The sequence below is a fragment of the Perognathus longimembris genome, chromosome 6 (genome assembly GCF_023159225.1).
Source record: "Perognathus longimembris pacificus isolate PPM17 chromosome 6, ASM2315922v1, whole genome shotgun sequence".
Taxonomy (NCBI): Eukaryota; Metazoa; Chordata; class Mammalia; order Rodentia; family Heteromyidae; genus Perognathus; species Perognathus longimembris.
In genome coordinates this window covers 73,580,215-73,602,283 of record NC_063166.1, presented here as the reverse complement: position 1 = coordinate 73,602,283, position 22,069 = coordinate 73,580,215, and the positions used below count along the sequence as shown (strand labels likewise).

The 22,069-nt window shown below is 40.0% G+C and overlaps 1 protein-coding gene across 9 annotated transcripts in view; it reads left to right on the top strand.

Annotated features, from left to right (window-relative positions):
- Zhx3 (zinc fingers and homeoboxes 3) overlaps positions 1–22,069 on the top strand; it is a 98,048-nt gene that overhangs the window by 19,436 nt on the left and 56,543 nt on the right. Inside the window, exons 1-2 of one of the 9 annotated variants that reach the window (XM_048349330.1) lie at positions 3,476–4,365; positions 5,029–5,517. The exons of 6 other annotated variants lie outside the window; for them this stretch is intronic. The gene's annotated coding sequence lies outside the window, so the exon portion shown is untranslated. Of the gene's footprint in view, positions 1–2,888; positions 2,910–3,475; positions 4,366–5,028; positions 5,518–14,089; positions 14,109–22,069 lie in introns of those variants that run through there. 2 more of the 9 variants (XM_048349334.1, XM_048349335.1) reach the window with 2 other exon arrangements.

Genomic DNA, 22,069 nt, shown 5'->3' with positions numbered 1-22,069 from the left:
CTCCACTTCTGGCTTTTTGCTGTTAATTGGAGATAAAAGTCTCATGAACTTTCCTGCTATGGATGGCTTCAAAGTACAATCATTGGATCTCAGCCTCCAGAGTATCTAAGACTACAAGCGGGGCTGGGGATATGGCCTAGTGGCAAGAGTGCTTGCCCCGTATACATGAGGCCCTGGGTTCAATTCCCCAGCACCACATATATAGAAAATGGCCAGAAGTGGCGCTGTGACTCAAGTGGCAGAGTGCTAGCCTTGAGCAAAAAGAAGCCAGGGACAGTGCTCAGGCCCTGAGTCCAAGTCCCAGGACTGGCCAAAAAAAAAAAAAAAAACCACAAAAAAAATCTAAGACTACAAGCATGAGCCACTGGTACTTGCCTGAGATGCAATTTATTGACTGAGACCGAACTTCAGCTTGAAAATATAAGATGGTCTAGTGAGAGGCCCAGAAGAGGTTAAGCATGATATTAATCCCATGGGTTCTGAGGAGAGTGGCTTAGCTTTGGGGCCCTACTGGGGAGTACAAAGTAGCCTTAGGAATCTGGCACTTAAAATCATTAGGACTTAATCATATATATATATGTATATATATGTATGTATATATATATATGTTTCTTTATTTCAGTCTGAGATGAACTTAAGCATTGTCTATTCTCTCTGTCCTGATTCTGGAATGTTGGAAGTAAGATTTTATCAGGCAAAATCCTGACAGGAAAGTTTACTGTTATTAATTTAGAATAATTCCAGGAGAGATTAAAGAGATGGTTGTCAAATGCACTACCATAGAGGTGGTGCAGGAACTTTAGGTTTCAGTGATGTAGAATCTGTTACACCCATAGCTCCAAAGAGGCAATGGATAAAAGTGGTTATCAGAAGCTAGAAGGGATGTCATTTGAAAAGACCATCTCAAGAGGATCCAGTGATGTTTGCTTGAGGTGTACAAGCTGACCAAGTGAACTGAATTCTCCCAGCCTTATTCCCCTTTTTCATCCCTGGCTTCTTTCTGGGATTTAGGATTAGCAAATCTTACAAGAGGTCAAAGGACAAGGACCTGCAGGTAAAATCCCTAAGGACAAGCCTGTCTGGGTTACAGCGTAGTGTGAAGAGGTAGAGAGGTAGAGAATGCCTCTGGAGATATGAGCCATATGAACCCATGTAGTATCACAATGAGCAGGAACTCTCTGTGTGTGTGTGTGTGTGTGTGTGTGTGTGTGTGTGTGTGTGTACACATAAGGTGAGATAAAAAGATAAGAAATTTCTTGATTATCACTGTATGCTAGGGACTTTGTTGTGACCCCACCTCTTTGGGGGTAAGTAGATTATTTCCATGGAGAACTTGAACCTAGATTTCTTGGCCCTTGGTCACTTCAGTTCTAGTGACACTGGTGGTGACAGATAGTAGTTGGATATTCCTCACATCTTTCTTTTTGACCCATTCAACATTTGATTTTAGCTGAAAGACCAAAAAACAAACTAACTGATTCCAGAGGGCCACATTTTATGCATTGCTGAAAGAACAGGAGAGGACTGTAACAGAGCAGCAGTGTAGTTTTTTCTTTCCTTCACATCTATGAACTTGAAGGGGAAGCAAAAGAAAGGGGGGAGGAGAAATTTCAACTTGGCATGACTGATGTTAAGTGAGATCAAATAAGGTGAAAAGCAAAATAGAATCCAGAAATTTAGTTTTGCTTTTACCCAAAGTTCATAAGCAACTGTTGTACAAAGTCCTTTTTATGTTCCACAGATGTTAAGGACTTTTCACAACATGAATCTCATTATCTTTGCTTTTGGTTGTTTATAAACTTAAAAAAGCTTTATAAAAGACAAAGAACCAATTGAACATTAAATCAACTATGCTTCCTTTCTATTTCATGTCTTGTTAATGGACAAATTCTTATGCTCATAATGAATTAACTATTTTGGCTTTTGATACATTCATTGTAAAACAGTGAATAGAAATTTTAAATAAAGAAGTAATTCCAACACTAAAATAAACTTTATTTTTTGTTTGGTTTTTGTTTTTGTTGCCAGTCCTGTGGCTTGAACTCAGGGCCTGAGCACTGTCCCTGGCTTCTTTTTGCTCAAGGCTAGCACTCTGCCACTTGAGCCACAGCGCCACTTCCAGCTTTTTCTATATATGTGGTGCTGAGGAATCGAACCCAGGGCTTCATGTATACGAGGCAAGCACTTTACCAGTAGGCCATATTCTCAGCCCTAAACTTTATTTTTTTCCTCTAGCTTTTGTTCATGAGTATAATATTTACATGGTTAGAATTGGATACATTTGTAGTTTTTACTTGTCATAACTATTTTTTCATGTTGTATAATCTGTAAAATTATTTATAATATTTTACAAGTGTACCTTAAACATTTCTCCTCGTCAAAAATTATTTTTAATTGTTTGTTTATATCATCCCTTTGAAAGGATTGGTTTTTGTATTGAACATTCAAGTACTTTATGTATATGTTGCCTTATAAGTATTGTTCATTTGTATTGTTCAGGCATTTAGTTTTCCTACTGTTGTCTGTTTTCTTTATGGAAATGAAAAGAGAATTTTTACTTTTTCAGGTTAATTTCTAGGATGAGATGAGCAACTTGGAGGCTTTATTAAAGAACCTGAAATCGGGCTGGGGATATGGCCTAGTGGCAAGAGAGCTTGCCTCGTATACATGAGGCCCTAGGTTTGATTCCCCAGTACCACATATACAGAAAACGGCCAGAAGTGGCGCTGTGGCTCAAGTGGCAGAGTGCTAGCCTTGAGCAAAAGGAAGCCAGGGACAGTGCTCAGGCCCTGAGTCCAAGGCCCAGGGCTGGCCAAAAAAAAAAAAAAAAAAAAAAAAAAAAGAACCTGAAATCATAGTAGTTTTAGAAGAGTAGCTGAGAGAAGCCAGAGTCCAGTTGAAAAAAGTTAGTAAACAGATTATTTCTTAAAGTGTTAATGTGGATTTTTATTAAATCTTAGGTTTTAAAAACTATTGTTATAATGGATGTGAAATATCATTTATATGTGCAGTTTACCTAGTATGCTGTGTCATGGTTTTTTATTTGTTTTTTGAGCTAAATTATAGTTCTGAACAAATCTTGTATTAGAGCAGTGCTATTATTGGCCACAATTTTAGCATTAGCCTAGCCTCCTGGGCTGCTCCCTGGAAAGTGGTCTTCCTCCCCCTAGCCCATTCTTCCTAGCCCAGGAAACCCCTGCACTTGAGTCTCATCAGACCTGAAAAAGCTGAAGCCTGGGGCTGGGAATATGGCCTAGTGGCAAGAGTGCTCACCTCCTATACATGAAGCCCTGGGTTTGATTCCTCAGCACCACATATATAGAAAATGGCCAGAAGTGGCGCTGTGGCTCAAGTGACAGAGTAGCATGCTAGCCTTGAGCAAAAAAGAAGCCAGGGACAGTGCTTAGGCCCTGAGTTCAAGCCTCAAGACTGGCAAAAAAAAAAAAAGCTGAAGCCTTCTGGCCAGAAGGACTTCCTTGTGTGTTGCTTATGTCCTTCTGCTTATCTTCCACTAGCTCTAGTTCTAAGTTTCTTCTGCTACACAGAAAGTAGAAAAATCAGAGAGCTGTTTTAGCTTTTACTGTCTCTATCTGCAGCTCCTGGCATAGTGCCTGGCACATCCTCAAAACACATTTACTGAATGGAATATCTTGAGACAGTTCTTCAAATGTGTGAATACTTCACAGAGTCTCCATCTAGTCAACTAATTTTTTAATATGTAGATTGTCTTTTGGCTAAAACTGCAACAGAGAGGTGAATACCTACAAAATTAAACTTTGTTATTTGTCTACTTATTCAACAAGCTTTTATTTACCATCTGTTATTCATCAGGCATGACACTTGGGCACTTGGAATGTAGCAGTGAGCAAATAAGAAAGGGTCATTCTCTGTGGCATTTGTAATCTAGAGGGCAAAAGACTTTCAGTAGTACTTTGTATTGTTTATAAAAATGTGACAGTCTTAGTTGACATTGATAAAACTGCTGAAAGGAAAACCAGAAGTTTTGGAATGTCTGGTAGATATACCCAGCCTTTTATCGGCAGGACAAGATTGCATCCTTGGCATATTATACAGAGGAAGGCATATGCTTTCTTTATGAATCAGTGAGGTACACTGAGGGAGACATCATTTCATATACATGGCAGAACTAGCCCTTTAAGATCAAATTTAAAGTAAAATAAAGAGCTCCTTTATTTTTTTCTCTGATTGTGTCTTTGGAGTCACTTATTTGTGAACTTGAAATTGCAAGCATAATTACATTGAACACCACAACAGAAATTATTTACTGGTTAGCTAGTGGTTATTGAAAACAGTTATATATTTAATAATATGTATTTGGATCCATTAATAGGCCAGGTGTTGGTGGTCACACCTATAACCCTAAGCTATTCAAGAAGTTGAGACCTGAGGATCATGGTTCAAAGCCAGCCTAGGCAGGAAAGTCTCTGAGATTATTTGTTTTGTTTTGTTTTTTGCCAGTCCTGGGGCTTGAACTCAGGGCCTGAGCACTGTCCCTGGCTTCTTTTTGCTCAAGGATAGCACTCTACCTCTTGAGCCACAGTGCCACTTCCGGCTTTTTTCTATATATGTGGTGCTGAGGAATCGATCCCAGGGCCTTGTATAGATGAGGCGAGCACTTTACCACTAGGCCATATTCCCAGCCCACTGTGAGATTCTTAACTCCAATTAACTGAGCTAAAAAGCTCAGAGACAGTGCAAAAAAAAAATCTTGCTTCTGAAATGTTTTCAAATATATGTCTATCCAGTTTTGGTGTTAGATAATTGCAGAATCTATAAAATAAAACTACAGAGTTCTGGAAAAATCAATGGAGCTTTAAAGATGATCTAGGAAAGCCACTCTCCAAGTGTGGAAATGCTTTCAGAAATATAAGGGTAAGAATTTGTTTGTTGTAAGACAGGTAAGGAAGTACCCATGGCAGATTGTACCTATGTCAGTACAATCTTCTTTCTAAACATTCTACATTGTTACATCTGATGTTATTGTTTGTTTTGTTTTATACATAAAAGCACGATATCTATAGCTGCATAATAAACAAGCTGGAAAGCACCTTAAAACAGTGAACACTTATCTAACAGGCATCTGGACAAGGCCTAATGGGTACCTCTGTTATAAGACTAGTTGCTGTAAGTTGGGAATGCAGTTCTGAAAGATTAACTAGAAAGAGAGAAGTTCACGTATGTGGGGGTTACTAGGTCTTAGTCGTTGACCACAAGGGCCCATCTCTCAAGCTGCCTCATCCTCTGCATGCGAAAGTCTCCTGGCTTCCTAGAGGAGGTACCATCCCGGAGAGAAGAGAGAGAACACTCAAGATGGAAGCTATGGTCCCTGTATAACCTAATCTTGGGAGTGACATTGTACCACATCTGCTGTATTTTATTTGTTAGAAGTGAGTCAGTAAGTCTGGCCCACATTCCAGGAGAAGAGGTTACACCAGGGCATGAATACCAGGAGGCAGAGATCATTGAAGACCATCTTAGATGAGCCTAACACAGAAAGTAAGACATATCATAAACAAATGTAACATGTAAGGGGGTAATAAGTTTTGTGAGGAAAAAAAAACTAGCACTGGGAACATCTAAATTATTAATAATGCTAAACTATCATTAGATATCAAGCTAGCATTCAAGAATGTGAGTGAAATAATTTTTCTCAGACAAATACTGAGAAATTTTTCATGTACTGATCATTGTTAAGCAGTCCCTAAGGAAGTAGAAAAATGAATATTAAAGGAAGGAGTGGGATGCAAGAAGCAATATTACAATCTGTAAATGCACTGGTAGCTGTTTTTTTAGGTGACTTATTTTTTTTCCATTTCTTTATTGTCAAAGTGCTGTACAGAGGAGTTACAGTTTCATATGTAAGACAGTGAGTACATTTCTTATCCAACTTGGTACCTCCTCCCTCATTTTTCCCCTGCCTCCCCTCTCCCCCTTTCCCTCTCCCTGCTTTAGGTAACTTTTAATGTTTTCAATTATAAGTGGCTAGTTTGGGGTAGTAAAAATTATTGTGTTTATTTGTTTTTATACCTTTTTGCATTTTTAATTTAAAAATTCAGTTTTCAGATATGGGAAGAAAGTACATTCTGAACAGTGACTGTCATTCTGATGTTATGGTATATTTTTCTTACTCCTGCTGATAGAATTCTTTTAGATAATAGTTTACAATTGTAACAGTAGTCAGCATTGATTTTTACTCTCTGTACAAGGTATTATGTTAGCATTTTACATATGTGATCTTACCTAATTCTCAGTAACTCTATGAGACAAACATTACTGCTAATTGTGTTTTACAAGTGAAAATACCTCATTATAAAAGCTGAGGAACTCTGATGATTTAGCTAATTATTGGTAACACAGCCAGGATAACACCAATCAGTGAGCAGCACAACCAGAGGTTGAGCCTTGGAAGGTTTCATCCAAGACAGCATGCTTTTTTACTGGGGGAGGGGGTGTTATTGAGGATTGAACCTAGGGCCTCATACTATGCAAAGGCTCTACTACTTTGAGCTCATGCTTTTAACTACTATCCTATTCTCTCCTTCCACCAGTTTTGATTATTTTGATATAGTTTTTTTTTCTTCTTTTAGTCCTAGGGCTTGAACACAGGGCCTGGGCACTGTCCCTGAGCTTCTTTTGCTCAAGGCTAGCACTCTACCACTTTAGCCACAGCTCCATTCCTGGATTTTTCTGTTTAGGTGGTACTGAGGAATGGAATCTAAGGCTTCATGCCTACTAGGCAAATAACTTCCAGTAAACCACATTTCCAGCCCTGATAGAGTTATTGAAGTGCTAAAGAAACTAGGATTCTCTTAAAATTATTTGGTGATAATGTCTTATTGGCATGCCAGTATTATGGAATTTTATAAATGAAATGGGTTTTCATGGGCTAGTTAAGTACTTTTACTTTATAAATGAGAAAACAGTGGTCTGGGTAGGTTAACTGACAATTTCAAGGTTAAGCAGCAACCTTCTAGATGTTAGTGATAACAGCCTCTAGAAGACAGATCTCCTGACACCGGTATTTAATATTATTTTCTCTAGAATCTGAGTACTAAGCATCAGAAAAAGCCAGGGTTCTACTGTACTAGCTTGAGAAGATGAATGTTTTGGTCAAAGACACTCAATCTGTAAGCTAGCAGTCATATAACTAGTATTTATTCATGTAAATACCTTCCATAAAAAAGTGTCAGATATGACTCTTGGCCTCGGGTAATTTAGTTGTTTTTTTTTAATAGATGCAGTAGGGTAAAATGAAATTATAATTCACAATGTTATAAATGAGTGAGAATGGTGAAAACAGACTGACCAACATAAGGATACCAACCAGTATTTGGAGCAGGAGAAGTCGAAGTAGTTAGGGAAAATTTCTTAACAAAGAAGTGCCTGGGCTGAAGCCTAAAGGACCAGTAAGAGTGTACTATATGAGGGCTGAGGGTAGAGGCTCACTCAAAATCTCAGCTACTTGGTTGGCAGTGATTGTGGTTGTAGGCTTGCCGGGGCAAAAATGTTAGTTAGATACCATCTCAACCAATAAGCTGGGTATTGCTGGCCTCCCAGCTACATAGGAGGCCATAGATAAGAAGATCAGTTCAAAGCCAGCCCCCAGCAAAAGCTCAAGACCCTATCCAAGGAATAGTTAAAGCAAAAAAAAAAAAAAAAAAAGGATTGTGATGTGGTTCAAATTGGTACAGTGCCTGCCTAGCACAAATAAAGTCTTGAATTCAAATCCCAGTATGGCCAACAAAAAGACTGGGCCACATGAAGGGAACAGTGGGATAAAATGTGTAAGAAGAAGAGTGTGCCATATAGTAAAGACTAAGAATATAGGACAGTGAATACTTGTGTCCAGGACCCTAAAGTAATACAGTATAGAGCAAGAGCTTGCAGTGCAGGGAACCTGAGGGGAGGCTGGGAAAGGCCTAGACCCAAAATGTAACATGACTAGTCTTGATGCTCAGGGTTTGAGGAAGAGATCCTGAAAACCTTTTGGCAGGGTAATAATGGAGAAAGATTGCATGTGCCTAATTTCCCAGCGCTCTAGAGATTGAGGCAGAAGAATCTCAAGAGCGAGGCTAGTCTGGGCAACACAACATTTACAACAGCAGCAACAAAAATAATCTGGGGAAAAACCTGAGTGGAAAATAATCACAGAGCTTGGATGCTGTGGTCTTGGTAGAAGAGCTGTTTCTTGAACAGATATTTAACTGTGGCAGGTAGCAGTCAGATTGAAGGAAGAACTAGGAGGAGAAAACTGACAAGCACTGGAAGGGCAACATTCTGAGGGACAAGATGATTCTGGTTTGGGACGTGGGGATCTTGGGGGTAAATGGGCCTCCAAGAGCAGATGTCCAGTGCACAGCTGCTTCTGTGAGGAGAGGAAGCTGGCTTTGTGGATTTTTGGCTGGTGAGGTGGGAAGCAACCAGAGCAGGAACGGAGATGAGTAACAACAGTGAGTGGCCTGGGAGTTGGGAAGGGTTTAGAAGAGGGCGCTGTGTGGCGCCTTGCAAGTGCCACATGAATGTTTACAAACTCATTAATTGCATCAGCAGTTTTAAAAAACAATTATGTAGTAAGGATTCCTTATTTTGTAGTCGAAACATGCAATCTTTTCATTACTCTAGGCGGACTAACTTTTCTTTTACAGAATTTGGGAAGTGGTAGTCTTTGTATAATAGCCTTTTGTTTTTCTTCTTGAAGTTATGAAAGTAACACCCAAGTATATACATGTAATATCCAGAAAGCAATATGAAGGTGTAGAGAATAAAAAAGTTTGCTACTTTGACTTCTCTTTACCCTTTCTCCATCCAAGTTGACCTTTAAAAAATATCTTTGCATTTACTGTTCCTAAGCTGTGTTCTCCTCAGAAAAGCTACTTTCCTTTATCCTTAGTGGTGGGAAACCTCAGCTTTATGGCATGTTATTGAGTTTCCTATTTAATGAAGAGCTGAAGCCTTTCATTGTGAACTTTGGAGAGCTCTATCATAGATGGACAGGTGCAGAGGTGAGCCCCCCCGCCACTATTTTCTTTTGGTCAGCCCTGGGGCTTAAACTTAGGGCCTAAGCACTGTCCCAGGCTTCTTTTTGCTCAAGGCTGGCACTCTACCACTTGACCTACAGCACTACTTCTGGCGTTTTGCATTTATGTGGTGCTTGGAATTGAACCCAGGGCTTCATGCATGCTAGGCAAATAATCTACCAGTAAGCCACATTCCCAGCCTGAGGCCTCTCATTTCTAGATAATAGAAAAATCAGGATGTGAGAATGCATGTATGTATGTGCACAAACACACAGCTCAGTGAGATGCCCAATTGACTTTGTTTTGCCAGTCCTAGGGCTTGAACTCAGGCCTTGAGTGCTGTCCTTGAGCCTTTTTGTGCTCACTGGGGCTAGTGCTCTACAACTTTAGCCACAGTGCAACTTCCAGATTTTTTGAGTCATTTATTGGAGATAGGAGTCTCACAGGGACTTTACTGCCTAGACAGGCTTTGAACTGCCATCCTCAAGTCTCAGCCTTCTGAGTAGCTAGGATTACAGGCCTGAGCCACCAGTACCTGGCTCTGATTGACTTTTCAGTGTTATTCTTTACACTATACTGATTATTATTTACCTTACACTGATCTCTAGCTGATCAAAACAATTATCTTTAGGGAATGTTAGTGAGAAGTAGTTATGAGTAACTGTCTATTTTATTAGATTTCTTATTTGCTCAGGTTTTTTTTGCTCAGTTTTTGTTTTTGATTTTTTGCTGGTCCTGGGGCTTGAACTCAGAGCCTGGGCACTGTCTTTGAGCCTCTTTGTGCTCAAGGCCAGCACTCTACCACTTGAGCCACAGCACCACTTCTGACTTTTTTCTGAGTAGTTTATTGGAGATGAGAGTCTCATGGACTTTCCTGCATGGGCTGACTTCCAACCACACAGTCCTTAGATCTCAGCCTTTTGAGTAGCTAGGATTACAGATATGAGACACCAGCACCCAGCTATTTGCCCAGTTTTGCTGCATGCAATGGACTTAAGTTTCTACACTTGAGAGTTTGTTGGACTTTAGAGGTGAACTTCATTAGAGACAATGGAAGTCTCACTGTCTAATGGATCTCTGAGACATTGATTCTACAGCATTAAATATTCATAAAAAATATGTGCACAAGGAGGATTATTACTTGGTAAGGAGAATGAGAAGAGGATTGCCTTTGGTGTTTGCAGCACATCGTAGCATTTAGAATTAGTCCAGAGCAAAGGCATTGAAAAGGTTCTTAGCATTTCTCTGGCATCTTGCTGATCTGTTTCTCTTCTGATCTTCCCTCATGGATTTAGTTGTTAAAATCAGAAGCCTCAGAGTCATTCTTAATAACTCTGTTCCTTGGGTGCACTGTGCCAGACAATCTTCAACAGATAGAAACCTCCCCTCCACTGCCACCACCTTCCCATGGCACTGACTGCAGCAACGCTTGCTTCCTCTTGCTACTGTTGCTCTCAGTTGACTCTCATCCACTGTACACTTCACTCATTGGGCTTGTGGAAACCTACGGCATTATGCTAGCTCCCTGCTTGAACTCTGAAATGGTTTTCCATTTCATGGGGATAAAACATTTAGATCACCCAACTGTCTTCAGAGGCTGTGGTTTAACATGGCCTTTCAGCACCATTCAGTTCCTGGAAGAGGCCTCTACTTCATCTGAATCTCTGTGTAGGCATCTAATTAGTATATACGTTGCCTCTACAAATAAAAGGCTTTAAGCCAAGGTCTATCTCTCTTTTCCTCCTCCTTCAGTCCCCAGATTTGTTTCAGTTTTTTTTATATTTTATATCTATTTTATATCTCTCATTTGAAAGAATCCTTACTAGCAGTTTAATTTTACCTCTTGTCTTTTTTTAAATCAATAATTATGGAGTTTTAATGGTAAGTTTGATGTCTTTTTTAAAACTTTTCTCCAGTACTAGGGTTGAACTCTGGCTCTCATGCTTGGTTTGCTCTGCCACTTGACTCACACTCCAGCAGCCTTTTTGCTAGTTATTTTGGAGATGGAGTCTCTCAGGCTTTCTGTCTAGGCTGGCTTCAAACTGCCATCCTCTGGATCTCAGTTTCCTGAGTAGGATTACAGGTGTGAGCTATCGCTGCCTGGCATTTACCATTCCTCCTCTTTCTCCTCCTCCCCCTTCACCCCCCTTTTTTGTGTTTAATTTATCACTGCATCTTGTATCCCAAGTCATCTTCCACCCCAACCCCATGGATTTAAATTTGATCTAGTACAGCTTTTGAGTTTCTCCCTCCTACTCCAAAAATACATGGCGATAAAATTAATAAAGCTCTCCCTCCAAATAACTTTGTTTGGTTCTCCATACCTAAGTAATAGTTTTAGGGAGATATTGGATTCTGTATTTAAACATATTTCCTCTCAAATTGTGGAAATTACTTCATATTGTTTTTGCTGATGAGAAGTCTGTTACTAGTCCAGTTCTCCATTCGCTGTGGTTAGCATCCCTCATCCCTTGACCTTAGATTGCTGTATTCTCTTTTATTTTGATTTTAAAATGCCAGCAGGTTTTATTTAGAGTATTTCTTTTAGTACTGTTAGAAGCCACTTTGCAGAACCTTTCAATCTAATACTTGGATCTTTCTGTAAGAGAAATTTGGTCCTATTATTTCTATTTTCTTTCTTCCTTTCTTTCTTTTTTTTGATGGTCATAGTGTTTGAACTCAGGGCCCAGGCACTGTCCCTGAGCTTTTTCAATCAAGGCTAATGTTGTATTAACTTTGACACACAGCACCACTTCTGGTTTTCTGGTAGTTAATTGGAGATGAGTGTCATGAACTTTCTTGCCTGGGCTGGCTTTGAACCAAGATCCTTAGATCTTAGACTCATGAACCACTGTGCTTGGTAGTCCTATTATTTCTTTGGTAATTTCTCTTTACCTACTCACTCCTTTTGTTTGTTTTTCCTTTAGTACTATGTCTTGAGTTAGGGGTTCACACTTGCTAGGCAAGCATTGTATTGCTGAACTATATATACCTCCAGCCTTTTATTCCCCCATGGGTTATTTTAAGAGAGGTTCTCACTTTTTTTTGGTCAGTTGTGGGACTTGTCCTCAAGGCCTGGCTGCTGTCTCTGAGCCTCTTTGTACTCAAGGCTAGAGTTCTACCACTTGAGCCACAGTACCACTTCCTGTTTTTGAGTGGTTGATTGGAGATAAGAGTCTCACTGGGCCTTTTTTGCCCAGATTGGCTTTGAACTTTGATCCTCTGACCTCAGCCTCTTGAGTAGCTAGGATTACTGGCATGAGCCACCAGCACTAGGCCGGTTCCCACTTTTTGCTTAGGCCTGTGACTGGACCACTATTCTCTTATTTTACAGTTCTCACCATAATAGAGATGACAGAATTGTGCCGTCCTACTGAACTTCTTCCATTGGGATGGAGTCTTACAAACTTTTTTGCCTGATTTGGCCTGGAAATGTGATTCTCCTGATAATAGCCTCCCGCATAGCTGGGATTACATGTAAGCACACGCCACCTACATTCAGCTATTGATTGGGATATTGGAGTCTCATGAACTTTTTGCCCATGAGACTTTTTTCCTGAGTAGCTGGAATTATAGTTGTGAGTCACCAAATGCCTGGCTTCCTGCCTGCCTCTTTTTGGGTGATACTGGAGTTCGAACTCAGAGCTTTGCATTTGCTAGGCTGGCACTTGATAGCTAGGATTACAACCTTTAATGTTGTATATAATGTGTATCCTCTCTCTCTCTCTCTGTCTCTTTCTCTTTCTCTTTCTCTTTTGCTTTCACTCTCGCTCTCTCGCTCTTTCTCTTTTCTATGGTACTAGGGCTTGAACTCAACCCAGGGCCTCATACTCTTGTGCTTAGATTTTTCTCAAGGCCAGCACTGTGCTATCTGAGCCACACTTCCACTTCTGACTTTTTTTATTTTGCCAGTCCCAGGGCTTGCACTCAGGGCCTGGGCACTGTTCCTAAGCTTCTTTTGCTCAAGGCTAGCATTCTACCACTTGAGCTACAACACCATTTCTGGCTTTTCTGTATATGTGGTATTGAGGAATCGAACCCAGGGCTTCATGCATGCTAGGCAAGCACTGTACCACTACGCCACATTCCTAGTCCACACTTCTGACTTTTTGCTGGTTAATTAGAGATGAGTCTCATAGACTTTTTTGCCCAGGCTAGTCCTCAGTAGCTAGGAGCTACTTAACTGAGTATCTAGGACTACAGGCATGAGCCACCAGTGCCTGACTACTGTGTCAGATACCTAGAATTTTTTTTTTTTTTTTTTTTTTTTGCCAGTAATGGGGCTTAAACTCAGGGCCTGAGCACTATCCCTGGCCTCTTTTTGCTCAAGGCTAGAACTCTGCCACTTGAGCCACAGCGCCACCTCTGGCTTTTTCTATATATGTGGTACTGAGGAATCGAACCCAGGGCTTCATGTATACGAGACAAGCACTTTTACCACTAGGCCATATTCCCAGCCCTAGAATTTGTTTTTTTTGTAGCTTTGTTTCTTTTTTTCCTTACTAATAACTTCTGCTCTTCCCCTCTCAGTATCATCCTAGCTCTTTGACAAAGCATGTTCGTAGATATTTTAGAGAATACTAAAATTGTTTTCTGTTTTCTTTGTTTCATCTGATCTGTTTAATTAAATGTCACTTTTCAGTCTATCATTTTTTCTTAGTGTTCATTATAAAATTGTGTTTCTATTCATGTTTACAAATTAGAATCTAGATGAGTGGTTTTCCATCCTGAGTCTTTACTGACTTTATCTGGACAGTATTTCATATAAATGGTTGAACCTGTGCTCTAGATGCTGATTGGCTTAGGTTGTGGGGACTAGACATTTGGTGTCTTTACAGAGCTCCCAGACAATTCTGAAATGCCTCCATAGTTGAAAAACATGGTGTGCGATGAGTAGTAAGTGGAGCAGGTTCTCTTAGTACACGTGGGAATTGTTCTTTCAGAAACAAACTCTGACTGCAGGAGCTCCTGTCCAGCTAAGAACTGGATTCTGAGTCCACTGGCTTCTAGGCATGTGTGTACCTGATCATTTCTAGTGTGATTTCTTCAGTCTCCAGTCCTAGCACCCAGGTGGGTGGTCTTCTCCAGCTGATGCTTTATTATAGAGAACAGTTGTCACAGCCTAACTTTTCTGAGAACAATGGAGGATGCATCTGTTCCCAGACATTTCATGGCCTACTTGTGCTTCCACATCCAGCTCTGCTGTCTCTGAAGCTAGATTTGTTGCCCCAAGGGTTCTGTGGTACCTTCTCAGAGGTACCTTCTTTAGCTTGGGTCGACTTGAAGCTTCCGCTGTATGGTTAGCATTGATAGCATCCTTCTTGTTGTTTTGTGCTACTGTGCATTCTTCCTTTTATATTTTTACAATATATAGTCTTACTCATAAAATGAGTCTTTTACATTTGTCATTTCAAGACACAGAAGAAATGAATTACTAATGTTCCACTGTTTATGATAAACCATAAATACCCATATACTTTTTGGTTATGTCTGAAGAGTGTCAGAGTACCAAAGAATTTAGCAGACTAGTCACAGGAGAGCAACAGTAGGTTGCATTAAAAAGTGGCTTTATTTTATTAAGAAAAAATGTATTTGAAGTTCTAAGATATATTTTTCACATTACATTAGTAAATGTGTGTGTGTGTGACAGGGTAGTAGGGATTATGAGAGATGGAAGTGTGTATGTGAGTAGGATGTAGAAGTATAGGCTCTCTTTGTGGAATAGGAAGCATCATTTGGGCAACATGGGCCTTAAAACTATTCCTATTCTTTGTCTTAAAAATTCATACTCTGGCAGCTAGCACAAAGAAATACTCATATGTGAAGACAATAATTTATACACAAAATGACATAAAGTTAAACACAAAAACAAACATGTTTAGATATTTGACAGTGGTTTTTACATTATAATAAATATATGCAGTTAATAAAACTCGGCAAACAAAGGATGCTAACAAGTAAATATTTGAAAAGATTTTAATGACAGCTGGGCACTGGTGGCTCATGCCTGTAATCCTAGCTACCCAGGAGGCTGAGATCTGAGGATGAAGGTTCAAAGCCAGCCTGGGCAGGAAAATCTGTGAGACTCTTATCTTCAATTAACCACCAGAAAACCACACGTGGCGCTGTGGGTCAAGTGGTAGAGCACTAGCCTTGAGCCAAAGAGCTCAGAGACAGCACTCAGGCCCAGAGTTCAAGCCCCCCATGACTGGCCAAAAAATAAAATAAGATTTTAGTGACAGAGAAAATACTCATACAGTGAGTCCAAGTGGAAAAAAAAAGTGTATACCCTAAGAATAGACTTGTTTAGCATATCAGTTCTATAAGAAAAAAACGCAAAGAAATGCATTCACATGCAAAACTTTTAAACCACGCAGTAGCATAATAAAATACTTTCAACATAAAAATATTGGTACATATATTTAAGTGCAAAAAATTACTAAGGTATAGTATGAGCCCAGTTAAATTAAATATGTGTGTGTGTGTGTGAGAGAGAAATCAAAACATTGACAGTGCTTATCTATGATGATCTTGGGATGACCTTTCTTTTTTATCCCTATGCTTTTGATTACAAGCCACCCTTTTCTGTGGTCTAGGCACTATTGTGCATTTTCTAGTTTTCCTAGATTCGATGTATAAAGCTTTTGTAATCAGAGGATTTTTTAAAATAGGTGCCAGTGGCTCATGTTTGTAACCCAAGTTACTTAGGAGGTCAAGATTGGAAAGGTCATTTTTTTAGGTCAACCTGGGAAAAATGTTTGTTTGCATAGTGGTGTGAACCTATCATTCAACCTACATGGGAAGAACAGATATGACAAAAGGGAGACTCAAAAATCATCAAAGCAGAAAGGGATAGATGTGTGACTCACGTGGCAGAGTACATGTCTAGCAAGTAGGAGGCCCTGTGCTCAAACCCTAGTGCTGTCAGAAAAAAAAAAATCAAATTACTGTGTCCATCCTATATATTGTACTTACTGTTCCTAAAGCAAGGTTTAAAATACTTAACATGGAGGTTAGTGTAAGAGAAAATTGAGGCAATTCTCTATCTAGTTAAGCCTTAAGAATTGATTCTTTAAGATAAGTTTCCATACAGTTTTATAAAGATTTGTCTTTGTTTTGTTTAAGGAGGTGTATTTGAAGCCAGGCACCAGTGGCTCATGCCTGTAATCCTAACTCCACAGGAGGCTGAAATCTGAGGATCACATTCAAAGCCAGCCCAGGCAGGAAAGTCTGTGAGACTCTTATCGCCAATAAACTAGTCAAAACTAGAAGTGATGCTGTGGCTCAAGTGGTAGAGCATTCACCTTAAGTTAGAGAAGCTCGGGGACAGCGCCCGGGTCCAGAGTTCAAGCCCCAGGACCAGCAAAAAGGAAAAAAAAAAAAAAGTATATTTGAATATATACTTGCCACACTTTGAAAAACTGCCTTTGTGCTTTTTTAAAAGAAAGATTTTTTAAGTTTTCCATTTAAAATGTGTTTAGCATAATTTACATGTAACAAAGCATATAGATTTTAACTGTACAATTCAATAATTCTTGGAAAATATCTATATTGATATAAATGTCCCCATTGATATAAAGCCATATGTAGGTCATTTTTATCATCCTGGAAAAGTTCTTTCATGCTCCTTCTTGTCAGTTTTCACCATTCAGAGATAGTGTCCTTTCTGATTTCTACTAGCCATAGACTACTCCTGACTAGTTTGTAGCTGTGTCATAAACCTCGCCATACCATCTGCTTCCCTTTTCCTGTCTTACAGGGATTGCAAAGCAGGCATTTGCCCTGCAATTAGGGGTTGGCTTCCAGGAGTTTTTAACTAGGACCACCACAGAGAGAGTGGAGAACCAAACTGAAGCGGGCCTCCAAGGCCCAGACAGCCATCTCAGCAGTTCAGTTCTTGGACACAATCTCCCTTCTAGGGAAAGAAAGACTCTAGAGGGCTCAGTGGACCCAGTCAGGGTCCAGGAGAGCAGCCATCACGTGGAATCCAGTTGCAGCAGCAGTTATTCACTGAGAGTGGACAGATGCTTCCTCCCTCCAGCCAGCCCTATCGCTGCTGCTGAGAGCCTGATCTGTGTTCCTTGCTACTGGGCCTGCTGGGATTGGGAGTACCAAGATGCCCTCGGTGTGCAGCCCCTGTCCGTTTTTCCAGCTAGATCAATATAAAAAAACAACAGCCTGGATTTAGCTGGGCATGGTGGTACACACCTGTAATCCCAGTAATTTGGGAGTTGGAGGCAAGAATATTCTAAATCCCAGGCCAGCCTGGGTCAAATTAGTGACCAAACCCAGTTCAAAAACATATAATAGGGGCTGGGGAGATAGCCTAGTGGCAAGAGTGCCTGCCTCGGATACACGAGGCCCTAGGTTCGATTCCCCAGCACCACATATACAGAAAACGGCCAGAAGGGGCGCTGTGGCTCAAGTGGCAGAGTGCTAGCCTTGAGCGGGAAGAAGCCAGGGACAGTGCTCAGGCCCGGAGTCCAAGGCCCAGGACTGGCCAAAAAATAAAAAAAATAAAAAAAAAACATATAATATAAACCAAAGGGTTGGGAACATAGTTCAAGTGGTACTTGCTTAGTAAGCAGTAGGCCCTGTGTTTTATACCTAGTACCCCAACACAAATAAAAAAAAAAAAGTAGATCCAGGCATAAAGAAGGGTACAAATACAATCTTAAAGCAAAATTCATAGATCCAAGTGGCTATCATGTGCTCAGGGTACTGAGCACATCACCTCTGAGTCTGGGTTTGAGAGACTAAACCCAGTCTCATCACAAAATGTACCACAGCCCCCAGCCCCTGTCTTAGCCTCATTTCTTGCGGAGTTCATTCCCTTGTGCTACCACCAACCAAAGAGAATGCAAATTACCTTTATCCTATTTCCTTGGGCATTGCCCTTTATCTCCCTGCAACTTGACAGTGAGCTCAGGTGAACAGAGTACAATTAGAGCTGAAGAAATATGGAGGGAGAAGCATAAGTATTTATTTAGCTTATAGATGGGAAAATTTTATGGGTCCTTAAGATGGGCCTCATCAGGAAGTGGCAGGACCAAAGAGGAAGAGCTTTCCACCTATCAGAGGAGCATGTCGGAATGTATGGCAAAACTCTTGTCATGAGAGTGCGCAGGCTGTAGATATTTTGCTGACCAGATTTCCTGATACCTGTGATCAGGGATCATCTGACAGCTTGGTATGTGGGCTCAGCCCAGCCAGCGGTCCCACCACACTACATTCCCAGGGCTATTGTCTGGATGATGTTCCTTCACTGAGTCAGTTACTTAGCTGGTTATTCTGCCCCCATTCTTTTTTCTTTTTTTTTTTTTTAATTAACTTGCCCCTTTTCCCCTTGTCCTTTCAATTTAAACTTTCTGGTAACAAACAGACATTGTTTGGAATTCCTAACTTTGTATGAGCTAACATCCCCTGACAAACACTGACCCTAAGCACCTTCCAGAAAATATTTTTATTGCCTTTACTTTCATTATGGATAGAATTGGGTTTTTTTCCCCTAGGATTTGGTTTCGTGTGTGTGTGTGTGTGTGTGTGTGTGTGTGTGTGTGTATGTGTTTTAATTTTTACTATTGATATTTTATGACTGAAATTACTAGTAATTTGATTCAGATACTGCTTGATGACTTCAGACTTGGGAGTTGGTGCAAACTAAGCTTTGAAATGTTTATAACCAGACATGGGAACTGAAGCCATCCCTGCCTTTTAAACTCAGTTAAGCAGTCTCAATGGCATTGTTTTAGAGGAATATACAGTTTCCTTGAAATTACTAGTTTTAGAAAGCTCCACAGATTTTTTTTCCTAAGTTACTATATTGTCTTCAGTTCAAATTTTGATATGAGAGAAAGAACAGATTTTATCCAGCCAGGCTGTGTTTGTAACTTCAAGTAATCATTTTCTCACAGACCTTAGCCAAACATTTTTAAACTTTTTTTTTTGCCCATCCTGGGGCTTGAACTCAGGGCCTGAGTACTGTGCCTGGCTTCTTTTTTTGCTCAAGGCTACCACTCTGCCACTTGAGCCACAGTGCTACTTCTGACCCTTTCTATATATGTGGTGCTGAGGAATAGAACCCAGGGCTTCATACATACCAGGCAAACACTCTACCACTAGGCCATATTTCCAGCCCCAGCCAAACATTTTAAAAAGATTTTTAGATGGGTGCCAGTGGCACACACATATATATATATACACACACATATATATTTGGTAATAGATTATTAGAAATGATCATCTTAGCAAGGCAGGGCACCAGTGGCTCACAACTGTAATCTTGGCTACTCAGGAGGGCTGAGATCTGAGGATCATGGTTTGAAGCTAACACAGGCTAGATAGTCTATGAAACTTTCATCTCCAATTAACCACCAAAAAAGCAGAAGTGGAGCTGGGGCCCAACTGGAAGAGTGCCTTTAGTAAAACAGCTCAGGGACAGCACCCAGGCCCTGAGTTTGAGCCCCAGGACAAAGAAAAAAGAAAGAAAAGATATCTGAAGTGTAAGCAATGAAAAAAATGGACAAACAGGACTATAACAAAATTACAAATCTTTGTGCACCAAAGAATACTATCAAATGGAAATACAGCTTAAAGAATGGGAGAAAATATTTAGAAATCTCCTAAGGGCCTGCTATTCAAACTCTTAATGCTGAGCAACAGGGACAAACCAATCAAAATATTGGCACAGGATTTGAAGATGTTGTTCCAAAGAAGGTACACAAATATCTATACACAAAAAGATATTTGGTGTGTTTATGTGTATATCTTCACGAGGGCAGCAGGGGGTGGGGAAAGTATAGAACTCAAGGGAAAAAGCAAGTTTGCAGCAATGGAGCTCACTGGATGATGAAAATGAACTATATAACTCATGGGTGGAGACTGGAAGACACTGCACAAAAGGAAATGTACTCATTACCTGATGCATGTAATCCCTCTGTATATCACCCTTATAATAACAATAAAGTAAATAATAATTTAAAAGATACTCAGTAGTATTAGTCGTTAAGGAAATGAAAATCAAACACTCAGTGACAAGTCACTCCACACTCTAGAACGACTATAACTTTATTATTTTGGTGCTTGTACTGGGGCTTGAACTCATGGCCTCATGCTTTGGCTTGACATTTTCATTCAAGGCTGGTGCTCTACTACTTGAGCCACACCTCCACCTTCAGCTTTTTGCTGGTTAATTAAAGATGAGAGTCTCATTTACATTTGTTTGGGCTGGCTTTGATCCTCTGTTCTTACCTCCTGAGAAGCTAGGATTACAGTCATGAGCCCCAGCACTTTCGTATAGCATGCATATATATGAAATTACAAATAGAACTATGAAAATTGAGGGGCTGTGGGGTTGAGATAGGGAGGCTAATGAAAGGAATGACATTGATCAAAATGCATTGTACTAATAAAGTGACATATTGACTTGAAACCTCTTTGTACAACTACTTAAGATAAAAAAAAAACCTGGAATAAAAGAAAATTATAAGCATTGGTGAGGATATGAAGAAATTGGAACTCTTGTGTTTTGTTGGTGGGAATGTAAAATAGTGTAGCTCTTTTTGAAAACAGTTTAGTAGTTCCTTAATAAGTTCAGTATAAGCCGGGCACCGGTGGCTCATACCTAAAATCCTAGCTACTCAGGAGGCTGAGATCTGGGGAACGCAGTTCAAAGCCAGCCCAGGCAAGAACGTCCATGAGACTCTTATCTCCAATTAACTACCAGAAAACTGGAAGTGACGCTGTGGCTCAAGTGGTGGAGCTGAAGAGCTCAGGGACAGTGCTCAGGTCCAGAGTTCAAGCCCCATGACTGACAAAAAAAAAAAAAAAAAGTTCAGAATTGCTATGTGGCCCAGAAATTCCACTCTTGAAAACATCTTCCAATAAATATTCTGACATTGATGTTCATAAAAGTACTATCAGCAATAGCTTAAAAACAAAAACAACTACCATCAGCGAGTGAATCAATGAACAAAATGGGATATATTCATTTCATTGTAGCCACAAAAAGGAATGAAGTAGTGACACAATTACAATGTAGATGAATCTTGAAACAGTGTATTAAGCCAAAGAAGACAGGCTTAAAGGGTTTCATTATATGATTCCATTTATTTGAAATATCCTGAAGAAATAAATCTATGGACACATATGCATATTCATTGTTGCAGGTGTTAATGAATACCACATTAAGTAGAAATAATGGCTGTGCAATGTTGTGAATGCTTTCCATGATTATGAAAATTATGCCTCAATTAAAAATTATATCATGGGCTCAAGGAATAGTGTGCTCTCCTAGCAAGTATAAGGCCCTGAGTTCAAACCCCAGTGGCATAAAAAAAATCGACATCGTACGGTTTCTGTGATCTCACTGATAACTGTGGCTCCGCTGTCATAGTTACCTTGTGACTGTTGGAACCTGCGTGCTTTGTAACAGTGCATTGGGAAGTTCATTCCAGCTGTGGGCAAGAAATCTGGAAGACAGATGATCCCAAGTGCGTTTCTCCCTATAATAATAATTCAGGAATATTGTTATGCTTTTTTACTTCTATTTGTTGAAGATTAGAAAATACCACTTATGAGTTATTTAAAAATGTAGTGCAGTCTGGTCTGATAATATTTGTTTCTTTTAATTTGAAAGGGCATATTTAAAATATTTGAATAGGAGTAATTTTTGGTTTTAGGAAAATTTATAGTTGTGTGTTTGCATGCACGTGTGTGGGTGTGTGCGCGCACGGGCACGCATGCCATTCCTGGGACTTGAACTCAAGGCCTGGGTAATATCCCTGAGCTTTTTTTGCTCAAGGCTAACTACCACTTGAGCTACACAGCTCCACTTTGAGCTTTTTTAGTGGTTGATTGGAGATAAGAGTCTCATGGACTTCCCTGCCTGGGCTGGTTTTGAATCACAGTCCTCAGATCTCAGCCTCCTGAGTAGCTAGGATTTCAGGTTTGAGCCACCTGTGCCTGGCACTTATAGTATTTTTAAAGGAGTCTCCATGAGAAATGTGAAATTTTAGTCATATTTTATAGTA